This window comes from Peromyscus californicus, unplaced genomic scaffold (assembly GCF_007827085.1).
Source record: "Peromyscus californicus insignis strain IS unplaced genomic scaffold, ASM782708v3 Scaffold_10__1_contigs__length_136768540, whole genome shotgun sequence".
NCBI lineage: Eukaryota > Metazoa > Chordata > Mammalia > Rodentia > Cricetidae > Peromyscus > Peromyscus californicus.
In genome coordinates, this window is record NW_026294391.1 from 76641257 (window position 1) to 76656596 (window position 15340).

Sequence of the window (15340 nt, forward strand, 5' to 3'; positions counted from 1 at the left end):
AAGAGAGTAAATGGAGACAGTAGATCAGGAGAAGGGGTTCCACAAGCACTCATAAGAATTGTTTGTTGGGGCCCTGAGTGCAGACCCTTTGGAGATTAAAAACAAATCTACAAATAACCATGCTACTGTGGTGATATTGTGTTCCCCAATATATTGTACACCTTAATAAACTAATCTGGGGTCAGAGAATAGAACAGCCGCTAGATAGACATAGAGGACAGAAAATGGTGACGTGAAAACCAGGAACTAGAGCTGTTAAGCTTTTAGGCTTTTAGCAACAGTTCAGGTGAGATCAATTAGGATGAGGACACAGAGGATTTCAGTTTGAGGAAATGAGATCAACTGAGGAATTGGTGCGGTGAGGTTAGCTGTGACTGGTTCTGTTTCTCTGATCTTCCAGCATTCACCCCAATACCTGGCTCCAGGTTTGTTTTTATTAATAAGACCTTTCAGGATTTGTGCTACATGCTCCAGTATGTAGATGGCCTCCTCATAACTCTGACCACTGTGTAGGAACATGAACAGCTAACAAAAGTTCTTTAGAGGCCCACTAAACCCTGAGGTTCAAATTCTTAGCCAAGAAGCCTCTGCTATATGTTTCTCAAGCCACAAACCTAGACTACAACCTAGAGGAATCAAACATTTTTCTAAGACTGTATCTTAGCCACACTGCAAATACCCACTCCAACATCAACCTATGAACAGTTGGACACTATTAGCTATGAATAATGGGATTTGCCCAGATAGTCAGTCCTCTCTATGCCAGCCAGCACTTTGGGTATGCAGCCTTTAGAATGAACTGAGCCTTAGTAGAGGGACTTCAAAGCCTTGAAAATGGCCCTGGTTTCTACCCCAGCTCTGGTCCTCCCAAACATTACTAAGCCAATTGTACATGGATGAGGCCATATGAATTGCCTAGGGTATCCTCACACAATCTGTGTGACCCTACAAAAGATGTGTCATATCTGTTCAACAGACTTGACCTGGCCACATGTGAACAGCCAACATGTATGAGGGCCATAGCTGCCACCACCCTGCTGGCAAAAGAAGCTGAAAAATTAACTTTAAGGCATGAACTGTTCCTGATAGCCTCACACTCTTTTGAGACTCTCTTGAGGGGAGCACCTGAAAGGTGAATAACTAATACCCAGGGGAAACAATACCAAGCCCTGCTTCTGAATAAAACTTGCATTTTGCTCCATAGGAAGTCAGCCCTCAACTCTGACAGTCTCCTGACAGACAATGACCTCATGCATCCCCTGCATGATTGTCTTGAGCTGACTGAGATGATCTAGTCTAATAGTACTGATCTGACTAACTTTCTACCAATGGCATCAGACAGAGTATTGTTCACAGATGGGAGCAATTTCATTCAATTCACTCAATCACATGGGATGTAATATACAGGAGCATTGGTGCTAAACCAAGATAAGACTATCTGAGCACAATCTTTAAGCAGGGGAATCTCAGCTCAATGACCTGAGCCTTTAGCTTTTACTGAAGAACTCCACTTGAGAAAAGACAAGGCTATCACTCTATATAATGATTGCCCCCATATACCCCATGCCAATGGGGCTCTATACAGGGAAAAATGATTGATAAACTCAGCAGGACAATAAATAAAAAATAGAAAATAAATTTTAGCACTTTTGGAAGCCTTCTGTTTGCCCACAAGTTTGGACATTGTCCATTTCAAAGGATACAAAAAAGCAGATTCCCTAGAAGCTAGAGTTAATGGAGAAACTGACTTGATTGCCTGGAGAGTGGCCCAAAAATCAATGAATCCACTCTGAATCTTTATATCCTTGATAGCCTAGCTTACTGGACCACCTAGAATGCACCCAGGAGCAACATTGACCAGGGACAATAAGAACTGTCTAAGAAGGATAAACAAGTATGGTACATCTGAGAAAGCAATTATGGATTTCCATGAAAACTGCTGCACTCCTCAGACTTGGGTATTGTCTCAGCATTTCTATTGCTGCAAAGAAACAACATGATCAAAAAATTACTTGGGAAGGAAAAGGTTTATTGAGCTAACACTTCCTAAGCACTGTTCTTTATCAAAGGAAGTCAGGTCAATATTCCAAACAGGGCCAGATGGTGGAGGCAGAAGAAGATGGGGTGCTGCTTACTGACTTGCTCAGCCTGCTTTCTTATAGACTCCAGGATCACCAGCCCATGGACAGCACTACACCCAAGTTGGCTGGGCCCTCCCCCCATCAATCACTAATTAATAAAATGCCCTAAAGGTGGATCTTATGGACACAATTAATTAATTAAGGATTCATCATTTCAGATGACTTGTGTGGAGTTGACATAAAATCTGCCAGGACAAGTATTAAGTTCTAAATTTGAAAAGCCTGATTAAATATACCACTGTTAGATGTGCCACCTATGCTCAGGTAAACCACAAAGGAGAAGGAAGATCACACAAGAGATTTGAACTCAGGGAAACAGGCCTGGGGACTTTGGGAGTTGTACTTTACTGAAATCTGGCTACTGGTATTTGTAGATACATTCCAGAATGAGTGGAGGCCTATCCAAATGGAATAAAGGCTACTTGAATAGCTATTAAGAAACTTCTTCTGGAAATAATTCCTAGGTTTGGACTTACCCTAGCTTTAGGATCTATCTATGGCCTGGCCTTCATGGCCAAAGTTTCTTAAAACCTGACAGAGGTATTAAATATTAATTGGAAATTGCATTGTATATATAGACCATGGGGCTCAGGTCAGGTAGTAGGGAAAGTCTGAAAGATACTCTGACCAAATTTGTCCTGGAAACTGGTGAGAAATTGGGTCAATTTTTGAAGTTATGTTTGGGAGACCATCTCCCATCCTTCCATACTCTAGGAGATTCCCCAGGCAAAAATGTCTGATCATTCCCATCTCTGGAGCCTTCAAGGCTTTGCAGGATGCTCTCTTGGCTGTTAAGGGAATCACACCATCTTGCAACTATGAAACTACTCACCAGTTTCAGCCAGAAAACTTGGTTTGGATAAAGAAGATCTTTGCTTGAATCCTAGAACCTGTTTAGAAGGGACCCTACCCAGTCATACTCACTACCCCAATTGCTAACACAGTAGCTAGTGTCATCACTTGAAAAAAAGACTACTGAGGATGATGACAGATAGAGCAACACTTGGACCTTGGACCCCTTAGTGATAAGACTGACCAAAATTTACTGAACCAGGATATACAATACCCATCAGCCCCAAATCTAGACACCAGTATTCAGAAAAAAACCCTGGAAATGGGAAGCTCTATGTTTCAGGTGGACATCTGTTCTTTCATGTTCTTTTCAAAGGTGAAATATTATGGGTTTTGGGGGACAATGGGGCCAGTAAATCAGGATATGGAGAAGAGTGAGTAAAAAAATTACTCGAGGGATTACACTTTTATGAATTCTCTACTGAGGACAAGGTACCTGCATCATCTTCTCAAATTACCTGACTTGCTTGCAGTAATGGTTAGACTAAATATACCTCCATTAACTCACTAGAAATTCATACCCCCACTCTGCACATAATGCCATATGTTATCTCCCAGATATATGCCTATACCAGAGAGGAGGTAATAGCTCATATTGGCCTGAGTCAATGTTAGCAATTGTCAAACATATATCAGTTCTGGTCCTGATCCTAGTAGGAACAGGAATAGCCATTGAAACTGCCATGAATACCTCAGCCTTGACTTTTGGTATGATACCAGGCTTTATGACCTAAGTTGAAGGAACAAAAAGCTGCATGTATTTCAAATTCCCTTTTTTTTGGTAAAACTCTGTCCAGTTTTATCAACAGAAGAGCTATGAGAGGCAGGGCTCCTACGTGGTAACTGCACAGTGCCCTGCATCTTCCTACACAGGCTTCTTATCTCCTATGCACAGAATGTGGCAGGCCAATACCTGGGAAAAGTCTAGTTTTCAGAAGGCTTACTAGAAGTTCTGCACCCTGTTGCTCTAAGATAGGAAAGGAGGATGAAGAAGAACTTTTGGGAACTTGCTGCTAGTGCACTGAAGTACATGAAATGGCAACTGCTTTTAAAAAAGAAAAGGGAAGAAGTCAAGAGGGATGATGAGTGAAAGAAGGTGGTGAGAAAGAGGGAAAAAGAATAGCTGATAGAAAGTTAAAGAGAAGGTGTGAAAGAGAACAGAATAAAAAAGAGAAAATGGGAGTAAAGGGAAAATAAGAAGACATGGATCAGAAAATTGGCATCATTCTCTGTTTATCAGGCTGACCACCTTACTTTAATCATTAACTTGACCATTGATTCTTATTGCGATCCTGCTGATGGTGAGACTCTGCATCTTCAAATGCATGACCAACTAACTTACTCGCCCCGAGGGTCAATTATACACTACTAAAATAGGATGAGTCAATGATTTGACTCATGCCCACAGTATCCATGGGGGAATGTTACAGTGTGAAACAGTGACATCTTGTATTTTTGCTGAAGCCATTTCAGGTTTTACTAGTATTTGATCTCTCTATTGGAGAATCACATGGAAAATTTCCCAACCCTATTCTAGGAACTAAAGATCAGGATGTCCTAGTTAACTTATCTTAGTTTCTGTTAAACAACATGTTTGTATATCCCCCCAATTAACCACTTTAAAGTCCCCTGTGGCTACAGAGAGAGATGCCAGGTCATGGTTTTGCCTTTAAAAACCCCGTGTTCTGAATACAAGGGGCCACATCTGGTCCACAAAAGCAATACCTGGTGTGGTGCCAGCTGGCTGGAATAAAGACTTTCAATTGGCTATAAACTTTCTGAGAGGTCATTTATGATGGGCTATCTGTAACAGATAAAAATATAAAGCTTATAGTCAATGGATATCCAAAGATTTTTGTGCTACAGGATCAGGGAAACTCTAAAGAAAGCTATATGAACAGAGGATACCTGGCCTAAATAGTGTCCATGTGTACTACTAGCAGCCAAGCTGGAGGAGTTGGGTTATTTCACTTCTGTAGAACAAAGACAAATTCATCACAAGCTCCAGAAGCTGGATATAGAGCAGCAGAAGCTGGTAATTTCCCTGTTAAAGCTCCTTTTTTTGAATGGGAATGGATCTTCACTGTAATTTTGTATTTGGAGTACGCAACTTGTTTTTGGTTTTACAAGAGTTCACAGTTAAGAGATTGCCTTGAGTCTTAAGTAGTATTAGAGTTTGAATTTATAATTGTTTACAGTTTTTAAAGACTATGGAGACCTTTGAAGTTGTATTATATTTTGTATTATGAGATGAATATTAGACCTTGGGACAAGAGGTATAAGTTATGATTTAATGCATTAAGGTTGGGTAGCAAATTAACTAAGAGTAGCGTTATGGTGGCTAATCTGAAATGTTAACTTGATGACATCACCAGGAGGTGACTTCAGGATATGCATGTGGAAACAAACTGAGATTGTCAGTGTTTACTGACTAGAATTCTGAACAAAAAATTAAAATAATATAAAAAGGTGTAAGTAAGCTGAGCACAAGATTTGTTACCTTTTATTTTCTATTTGTAAATTCAATGTGACCAGCTGCCTTATATTCTTACAATCATGACCTCCCTCCCATGAACAATTGTATTATGGAACTATAAGACAAAATAAACCCTTTGTTCAAGTTACTTTTATCAGGGTGCTATTTATTTATTTATTTATTTATTTATTTATTTATTTATTGTCTTAACATCCCAACCAGTTTCTCTCCTCCCTGCTCTCTACACAGTCCTTCCCTCCCACCTGCCTTTTGCCTCTTACCCACTCCTCCTCCAATTTTCTTCAGAAAAGGGCAAGCCTCCCATGGATATCAACTAGCCATAGTATATCTAGATACAGTGAGACTAAGCACCTCCTCTTTTATTAAAGATAGACAAAGCAACTCAGTAGAAGGAAAGAGTCAGGTTAGAAATCCCACACAAAAAATACCAAGCTACAAAACTGTAACATATGTGCATAGGGCCTATGCCAGTCCCATGCAATCTCCCTGGTTTTCTAGTCCATATGACCCTAAGGTTACTTGATTCTGTGTGTTTTCTTGTGTTGTCCTTGACCACTCTGGCTCCTACATTTCTTCTTCTCCCTCTTCAAAAGGAATCCATGAGCTCCACCTAATGTTTCACTGTGGGTCTCTGCATCTGTTTCTGTCAGATCCTGGGTGAAGCCTCTCTGGTGATCATTGGGCTGGGTACCAATCTATGAGTATAGCAGAATATCATTAGGAATCATTTCATTGACAGTTTTTGCCAGTTGTGTTTAGTTCTGTCTTAGATCTTTTGCTGTGGGATGTCCTTCTGTATTCTGTGAATATGTGTTGCTCTGATGGGTTGATAAATAAAGCTGCATTGGCCTATGGCAAGGCAACTTAGAGGCAGGAGGTAAATCCAAGCAGATATACAGGGGAGAAGAAAGGAGAGAGAGGAGAGATGCCAGCTGCCATGGAAGGAGTAGCAAGATGCCAACAGACTGGTAATGTCACAGCCACGTGGCAATTTATAGGTTAAGAGAAATGGGTTAAGTTATAAGAGCTAGCTACTAAGAAGCTTGTCATAGGCCATAAAATTGGTAATTAATATAAGCCTCTGAATGATTATTTTATAAGCAGCCATGGACTGTGGGGCCAGGCAGGATCAGAGAAACCTTCTGGCTAAATTTTGCACCCAACATATTGGCTCAAGTTTACACCTAAAACCTGAGAAAACATAAGGAATTCTATAATGGAGCCAAAAAACAGCTTCCTACTTCACATCTTATGCGGGCTGGTACAGAGATGCCATAGCATTTGGGCTTGAGCACAGCATGGCGGATTCCCATCTCAGTACACAAAGCTGTCTCCAAGCTGGGCAGCACGCTGCATGGTGGATTCAGCCTTTACTCACAGAGACAAAAAGGGTTTATGGTCTAGCTGCACACTATCTGATGGCAGCATGGACCCCAGAGTTGACAGGGTAAGCGTGATTCTCCTGGGTCCCTCTGCCATATTGGAAAGCTAAAGTGGGCAGAGTCAGAAGCCAGGGCTGCCACTTCAATCTTAGCCACACTGCAGTTTGCAATGATCATAAAAAGATTGTAACTAGCCGGGCGGTGGTGGCGCACGCCTTTAATCCCAGCACTCGGGAGGCAGAGCCAGGCGGATCTCTGTGAGTTCGAGGCCAGCCTGGACTACCAAGTGAGTTCCAGGAAAGGCGCAAAGCTACACAGAGAAACCCTGTCTCGAAAAACCAAAAAAAAAAAAAAAAAAAAAAAAAGATTGTAGATACACATAAGAACGATTCAGATGGAATAATCCCCTAAATGGTTTACATTATAAGTAAAAATGTATGTAGGCTTAGAAGAGAGAGGAAAAGGAAGATAGACAGTTATATAAAGAAATACATAATTTTCAAAAATAAAGTCTTTAAAGAGACAGAAAAGGTAAAAAAAATAAGCTACATAAAGATGGAAATTACATAGAGAGTCTGGATTATATTTTGAGATTTTTAACTGCGGAAAGATATTTGATTGTAAGGCTACTTGGTTAAACCAATATGTATATTTTAAAAGTATCTTGACTTCAAAATTTATGTCTAAGGATATGTTACTTTGGAAAAGAGGTTCTGCTTTTCTTTCCACAGAAGATGAGAAGCTGTGGATTCCTTCCAAGTTAATAAGGTTCCATCAAGGAAGACAACCTGAGAGGTCTCCTGATGAGCCAACATCCAGAACAGCTTCAAGGCAACTAGCTCAGAGAATACAGCCCCACAGACTACTCCAATCAGGACTTGACCATAATCCTAAAATTTTCTTTGTGTCCCCATAAGACTACTAATGCCCCCAATCAACTGGAAGTAGCCAAAAATACTATGCCCACACTTCCAAAAAATGGATTATGGATATTTGTCTTTGTGTAGGAGTTGGTCCCAAATGGTTATTGGCCATAGTCAATCTCTTTCTAAAATAAAAAAGGGAGATGTGATATAAATATGGTAGGATAAAAGGGTAGATTACTGAATCTACTTTTAAAGAGCAACAACTTGTTTAAAATGTTTTATATTGCTATGGATTTTAGTTTAGTGATACAAGTTCAAACTTAATTTTGTTACACTGTATATATATTTCTATTCTAGTTTGAGGTATTATGTTTATGTTACTCATTTAGATTGTAATGGATACTTAAGAAATACAGATTAATAATTAGTCTTCTATGATAGTGAAACTTATGGTCATGTTATTTTCTAGGTATACATAGATATAATTCAATAAATAGGTAATTTTCAAAAACTTCAAAGACCTACAGAATATGGCATTTAAAATGTTTAAAAATTTAGACTTTCTGGACAGTGAGACATGTCTGCTCCTGGAAGCACTGATTTACTTCAGAAAGGAGGATGGGCATCGAAGACACTCCATATGGAGTATATCTTCACCTTGGCAAAAACAGCCATTTGGGCAAGAAACTGTTTTGCCATTGCTTATGGATACTATCATATATTATCAGCAAATTTTAATGCTTTATATCATCTGCAAATAGTGATACTTTATTTCCTATCCCATATTTATCCCCCGATCTCCTTCAGTTGTCCTATTGCTCTAGCTAGAACTTTAAGTACTATATTGAATAGACATGGAGAGAGTGAACAGCCTTGTGTTGTTCCTGATTTTAGTGTAATTATTTTGCACTTATTGCCATTTAATTTGATGTTGTCTATAAGCTTCTTTTCAAATGCCTTTATTATAGTTAGGCATGACTTTTCTATCCTAATCTCTTCAAGACTTTCATCATAAAGTAATGCTGGATTTTTGTTAAAGGCTTTTACAGCATCTAATGTGATGATCATGAAGTTTTTATTTTCTTTCAGTTTGTTTATATGCTCCATTATTTGACTAATTTTTGTATGTTGAACTATCCCTGCATCTCTGGGATGAATTCTAATAGATCATGGTGGATGATCTTTCTGTTGTATTTTTGGATTCTGTTTGCAAGTATTTTATTGAGTAGTTTTGCATTAATGTTCAGGAGGGGAATTGGTCTGTAATTCTCTTTTTTTGTTGAATTTTCATTTGGCTTGGGTACCTTGGTGACTGTGGCCTCATAAAATGAATTTGGCAATGCTCCTTCTGTTTCTATTTTGAGGAATAATTTGAAGAATAATGGTAATAGATCTTTTTTGAATATTTGATAGAATTCGGTGCTAAAACCATCTGGCTTTTTTTTTCATTGTTTTGTAATTTTACTATGTGAAAGTTAAAACCTTCCTTTTTGAAATATACTTTTATTTAAATCAGGTTGATTATAAATGCGATCTCTTTCTAAAGAAGAAAAGAGACTTATATTGCTTACAAACTGTATGGCTGCAGCAGACTTCATGTTATCTAGTTCTTATATATTAAATTAACCCATATCTATTAGTCTATATGTTGCCATGTGGCTTGTGGCTTACTGGTAACTTACATCTTGCTTCTCATGGCAGGAGCTGGCGGTGTCTCTCTGACTCAGCCTTCCACTTCCCAGAATTCTCCTCTCTCCTTATCCCACCTATACTTCCTGCCTGCCTACTGGCCAATCAGTGTATTATTTCTTAAACAATCAGAGCAACACTCTTAACATACAGAACATCCCACAGCACTTCCCCTTTTTGTTTCATTTGTTTGTTTGTTTGTTTTTTGGTTGGGAGAATTTTAATCACTGCATCTATTTCCTTGGGGGTTACTTATCTGGGGTCAGAGAACAGAACAGCCACCAGACAGACATCTGGAAACACCCACAAATGGTGACACATACCTTTAATCCCAGGAAGTGATGGCAGGAAGCAGAAAGGTATATAAGGCATGAGGACTAGGAACTAGATCTGGTTAAGCTTTTAGGCTTTTAGCTCAATTCAGCTGAGATCCATTTGGATGAGGACACAGAGGTTTCCAGTTTGAGGAAACAAGATTGGCTGAGAAGTTGGTGAGGTGAGTTTAGCTGTGGCTTGTGTTCTGTTTCTCTGATCTTTCAGTGTTCACCCCAATAACTGGCTCCAGGTTTGTTTTTATTAATGAAACCTTCTAACAATTTGTGCTACATGGCATGAATTCTTAAGGTGCAATAAGCACTTTATAATTGAATTTAAAGCCCAGTCCACTGTAATGAACTAGCCTCCTTTACTATAAGCCAGAGGAAAGTCTTCTAGTTTGGTGGGTATTAGAAAGAACTTGAGAAACAACTGAAATTTGTTTGTCAAAAGGATAAAATATTTTGTCGAACTGTCCTTGACAACATCTATATTTATACCTATAGATCACTATTGCTGTATCACTCATTCTTGGAAGGAAACCTCAATTTTGTCCTACATGGTTAGAGGCTGCTACAGATATTCATAACCTATCAAGTGCCTGAAAATAAATGATGATGTCTGTGACTTAGTTGCCCAATTCTCATGAATAAAAGGGAAAAATTATCAAATATAAAATTTCAACTTTAATGCTCAGGGAGCATCATTAAAGATATATCAGAAGTGATATAAGAGTTAGAAGAAACAGTAAAGAATTTTATAGTTATTTACTGTTAAATTAAACACTCAGTTCTTACTGGTGGGAAGTGAAAAATCTGTAAGATCCAGGCAACACAAAAAACTTAGAAGGCACAGGAATTTTCTGAAGTTTACAAATCAAAAAAGACCATCACATGATTTTACAAGCAGTAGCACTTCTAGGAAAGATTATCTAGCTGGTTGAACTGCCTTTGCTTCTTCAGACAGCTCCACGTATGTTCCTATTGTGAGTTGTCACTGATGCATAGGTAGAGTTCTTGAAATGCTATATGCCTTTAGGTAAGTAACTCATTAACCATACTCTGTAAATAATCAAAATAAACATGTCATTTATTAAACTAGGCTTGGATTCAAATGTTTTTTACCAGTTATTCTGGGGTAATAAATGCTTCTATAATTTTCAAAGAAAAATTACCGCTTAACAATAAGTATAGAAAATGACCATCTCTATGATTTCATCGATATCATTTTTTTATCTCTGAGGCTCATGTTCTCTATCTTTCAAATGAAAATGACATCATTATTTACTACACAGTATTTGTTTTCTGTTAAATTAGATATAATCTTTTACTCAAAAGCAGCTCCTTTCTTGAGAGACTGATACTATTTGAGAGAGAGAGGTTAAATTAATTTAAAAAACAAGTTCAAGCCTCATGAAGTTTCCACTGTAGCTGAAATGAGGGACAGTAAATAATAAGAAATGTAAAAAGGACTAGATGGCAATAAGTGGTAAAGAAAAATAAAATAATACTGGTGAAAAGTAAGAGCAGTGGGAAGTGTCTATTTTTAGGTATTTTTATAAGTTGATTAGGGAAATCATTTTTAGTGTGGTGACATTTGAATAAATAGTTCAGGGAAATGAAATTACAAACTGTGTGCATATTTAGGAAAGAACATTTTAGGCAGCAGGCACAGCAAATCCAATAGCCCCCAGGCCTGGGTGGCATTTCTAATGAATAGCAAAGGGCCTAAATTGGAGAAAAGTTCATTGAGAGGACAGGGAGCCAGAACATGTAGGTCAGGATTTGCCTTGAATTTTAATTAGATTACTAAAGCCACTACCGTCATCAAAACTGAAGAGACAAGGGAAAAGCTAAGAAGAACTCCAAGAAATCTACTATAAAAATTTCAGTTGAATAAATAAGGAAATGGAATTCAGGGATTTTACATTAGAAAAATGGGTTTAAGATACCTAATAAACATCTACAATGAAACATTGGGATGTAACAGAAAAATTCTTGTTTGCAATGTAGGAAAAATATATATAAAAGGTAGTCTTTAAAGTGTTCATGGAATGTGGAGCTAGAAAGACCACAAAGAGGAAGAAGATAGAAAGATATGAATTTGGAAGTATGTGTTTTCAATAACATGGGTAAATGAAAGGGTGACAGAAAAGAAGAAAGAAGGGAAGAATGTGAAAAGGGAAACCAAGAAGTGTAAAGTTTCAAAAGTCAATTGAAAACAATATGAGTGTTGCTGATAACTAAAGTAAGATAAAGGCTATATTAATAATAGAGAGCTCTTGGAGTTCTTGGTGAGAACTGTGTTCAGGGGAACAGTTTGAAGTAAATTCCTGACAGGAGAGAGTTTTAAAATGTGAGGGAACAAAAAACCTATTGTTGGAAATTATGAAAAGAACTAAAAAAATACATTGTGGGAAGAAAATTTTAATCTGTAGCTATAGATGATATCCCAAGAAATTTTTCGTTAACTGGGAGTAGAAAAATACTCTGAGGCTAATATACAACACCTATTAAAGCAGGGATGACCAAAAAAAACCAAAAAATAAAAAAAAAAGCTGGGCGGTGGTGGCACACGCCTTTAATCCCAGCACTCGGGAGGCAGAGCCAGGTGGATCTCTGTGAGTTGGAGGCCAGCCTGGTCTCCAAAGCGAGTTCGAGGAAAGGCGCAAAGCTACACAGAGAAACCCTGTCTCGAAAAAACAAAAACAAAAAAAAAATAAAATAAAATAAAAAGCAGGGATGACAAGATTATATAATTGGTGAAGCTACTTTCCACTAAGTTGGTAGTTTCGTTTTGATTGCTGCAACCACCTGGTAGAAAGAATCAGCTTATGAAAATGTCTTTCTACTTCCATAGGCATGCTCTGGTATGTGCAGGCTCACATACATACACAGACACAAATAAATGGAGAAATAAATAGACCAGATGATAGATAGATAGATAGTTAGATAGATAGATGATAGATAGATAGATAGAGATGGATAAATTTTAGATAAAATAAAATGTTTAAAAAGAAAGGAGAGCTCAAATTCAACTAATTTGTATGTTGATGGCTGTTAACCAACAAAAATCCAGAAAATAACTGGTTTGTTAGGATAAAAATATCTAAAGTAGGTCTATAGGGAGTAGCATTATGGCCTTTTTGGAGTAGGTGTGGCTTTATTGCAGGAGATGTCTCACTAAGAGATGTGGCTTTATTGCAGGAGAGGTGGGCTTTGAGATCTCAGATACTGAAGTCACACCCAGTAGGACATTCTCTTCTTGCTGCTTTCCAATCCAGGTGTAGAACTCTCCAATCCTTCTCCAGCATTGTGTTTTCCTGCAAATCACCATGATGATAATGGACTAAATCTCTGACACTGTAAGCTAGCTCCAATTAAATATTTTCATTTATAAGTGTTGCTGTGGTCATGATGTCTCTTCACAGCAATTGAAACCCTAAGACAATAACAGACAACTATATATGGGAATGAGTACTAGTCAAACAATTTTCTTGAAAGAAGGAGAACAAAGGAAGAGAGCATTAAGTAGCATGTTTCACACTGGTAGGATCAGAATACACTTCTCATAAGAGTAGTCTCTTTTGGGAGAACATATAAATGTATTTGAACACAAGCAGTCAGGTATATATAGTGGTAGGGGCATGAAAAACTTCGTACAGCTTCTATTTTCTCAATGATCAGGGGTGTGCGTCACAATCAATCTAAGAGTGAGGGGTAAAAAGAGTATGTAAATATGACTCAACAGCATACTGATATGCCAGAACTAGGTCCTAGGAAAGACATGCCATTTCATTCCAAATGGAAAACATTTAAGTATACATAACCCACAGTCTCAAACAGGTACAAGTTGATAATAATATCTAAAGGACAAAACTAGGCCAATGGGGAAACATTAAATGTGATAATGTGATTTAGACAACAAAAGGAGAAAATAGAGTAAAGCTTCCTTAACACAGACAAATGCTGTGATTGACTGTGAAAGATTTATAACACATTTTCATGTTTACTAGTTCTTCACTTTGACATCAGTCACAAAGCTTCTGTGATAATAAGAAATACAAAGAGTTTAATGAGTCGTGGAAGCCCTGCATCCAGACAATCTTTACAAAACCCCTTCATTTTGATGAGTTTAATTTGCTAAATTCTGTGATTTCTCTGATTTTTGCCTTTACTGTGAATTTTGCAGTTGCCCATAACACAGTAAAAATAACCTCTTGAAAATGTAAACCATTAGGAATATAAAATGAATTTTGGAAATTATTTTTATTTATGTGCACAAGTGTTTTATTACCATATGTGCATGTGCACAGATTGTGCCTGGTACCCATGGATTCCAGAAGAGGGCACTGGAACCCCTAAAATTGTCATTTTTGGACCATGTGACAGGAACAAAACCTGGGTCCTCTGAGAGAATAATAAATTTTAGCCAGGTGGTGGTGGTACACGCCTTTCATCCCAGCACACTAGAGGCAGAGGCAGGCAGATCTCTGTGAGTTTGAGGCCAGCTTGGGCTACAGAGTGAGTTCCAGGAAAGGTGCCAAAGCTACACAGAGAAACCTTGTCTCAAAAAAACCAAAAAAAAAAAACCAAAAACTTTTTTTCCTTAAGTTTCAAGGATCTCTTCATCCCCTGCTGTGGATATCATTCTGTATAAATAAAACACTGATTGGCCAGTGTCCAGGCAGGAAGTATAGGTGGGACTAACAGAGAGGAGAATTGAGAGAACAAGAAGGAGGGGGGAGACACTGCTAGCTGCCACCATGGCAAGCAGCATGTGAAGATGCCAGTAAACCACAAGCCACATGGCAAGGGATAGATTTATAGAAATGGATTAATTTAAGATATAAGAACAGTTAGCAAGAAGCCTGCCACGGCCATACAGTTTGTAAGCAATATAAGTCTCTGTGTTTACTTGGTTGGGTCTGAGCGGCTGTGGGACTGTGACAGAGATTTGTCCTGACTGTGGGTCAGGCAGGAAAACTCTAGCTACAAATGGTGCCCAATTTGTTGGCAAGAGTTTTCACCTAAAACCCGAGAAAAAAAGATTCTAAAATGGACCCCAAAACAGTTCCTAGTTGTCTCTCTCAAGTTAGCGGCAGCCTGTGTTTTTGAGCTACTATGGCGGGTTCCTGGCATGCATGCTCCATCTACAGTATGGTGGGAATGAGGCCTCTGCAAGTGGTATATTAAGTTGCATGGTGGGTTTAACCTTTGCTAATACAAAACAACAAAAAAAGAGGTTTCTAGGCTACACGCTGCTTTAAAAGAAGCATAGACCCACTATTTCTGAGAGTTGATGGCTCCCAGAGCTGGTGAAAAACATACCACTGCCATGTTGGGAAGCTGAAGTGGATGGAGCCAGCAGCCACAGTGCTGTTTCAGTCTTAGAAAGCTTCAGTTTAAAGCAGTAGGCTCAAGGTAATATAAAAAATAAGCCACATAAAGATCGCTATCACACAGAGAATCTGGATTATGTTCTCTTTGATATTCGTAACTGAAGAAAAATATTTGATTGCAAAAGCTGTTGAGTTATGCCAAAATGTATATTTTAAAAGTACCTTGACTTCAAAATTTGTATGTAAGGATATGTTGC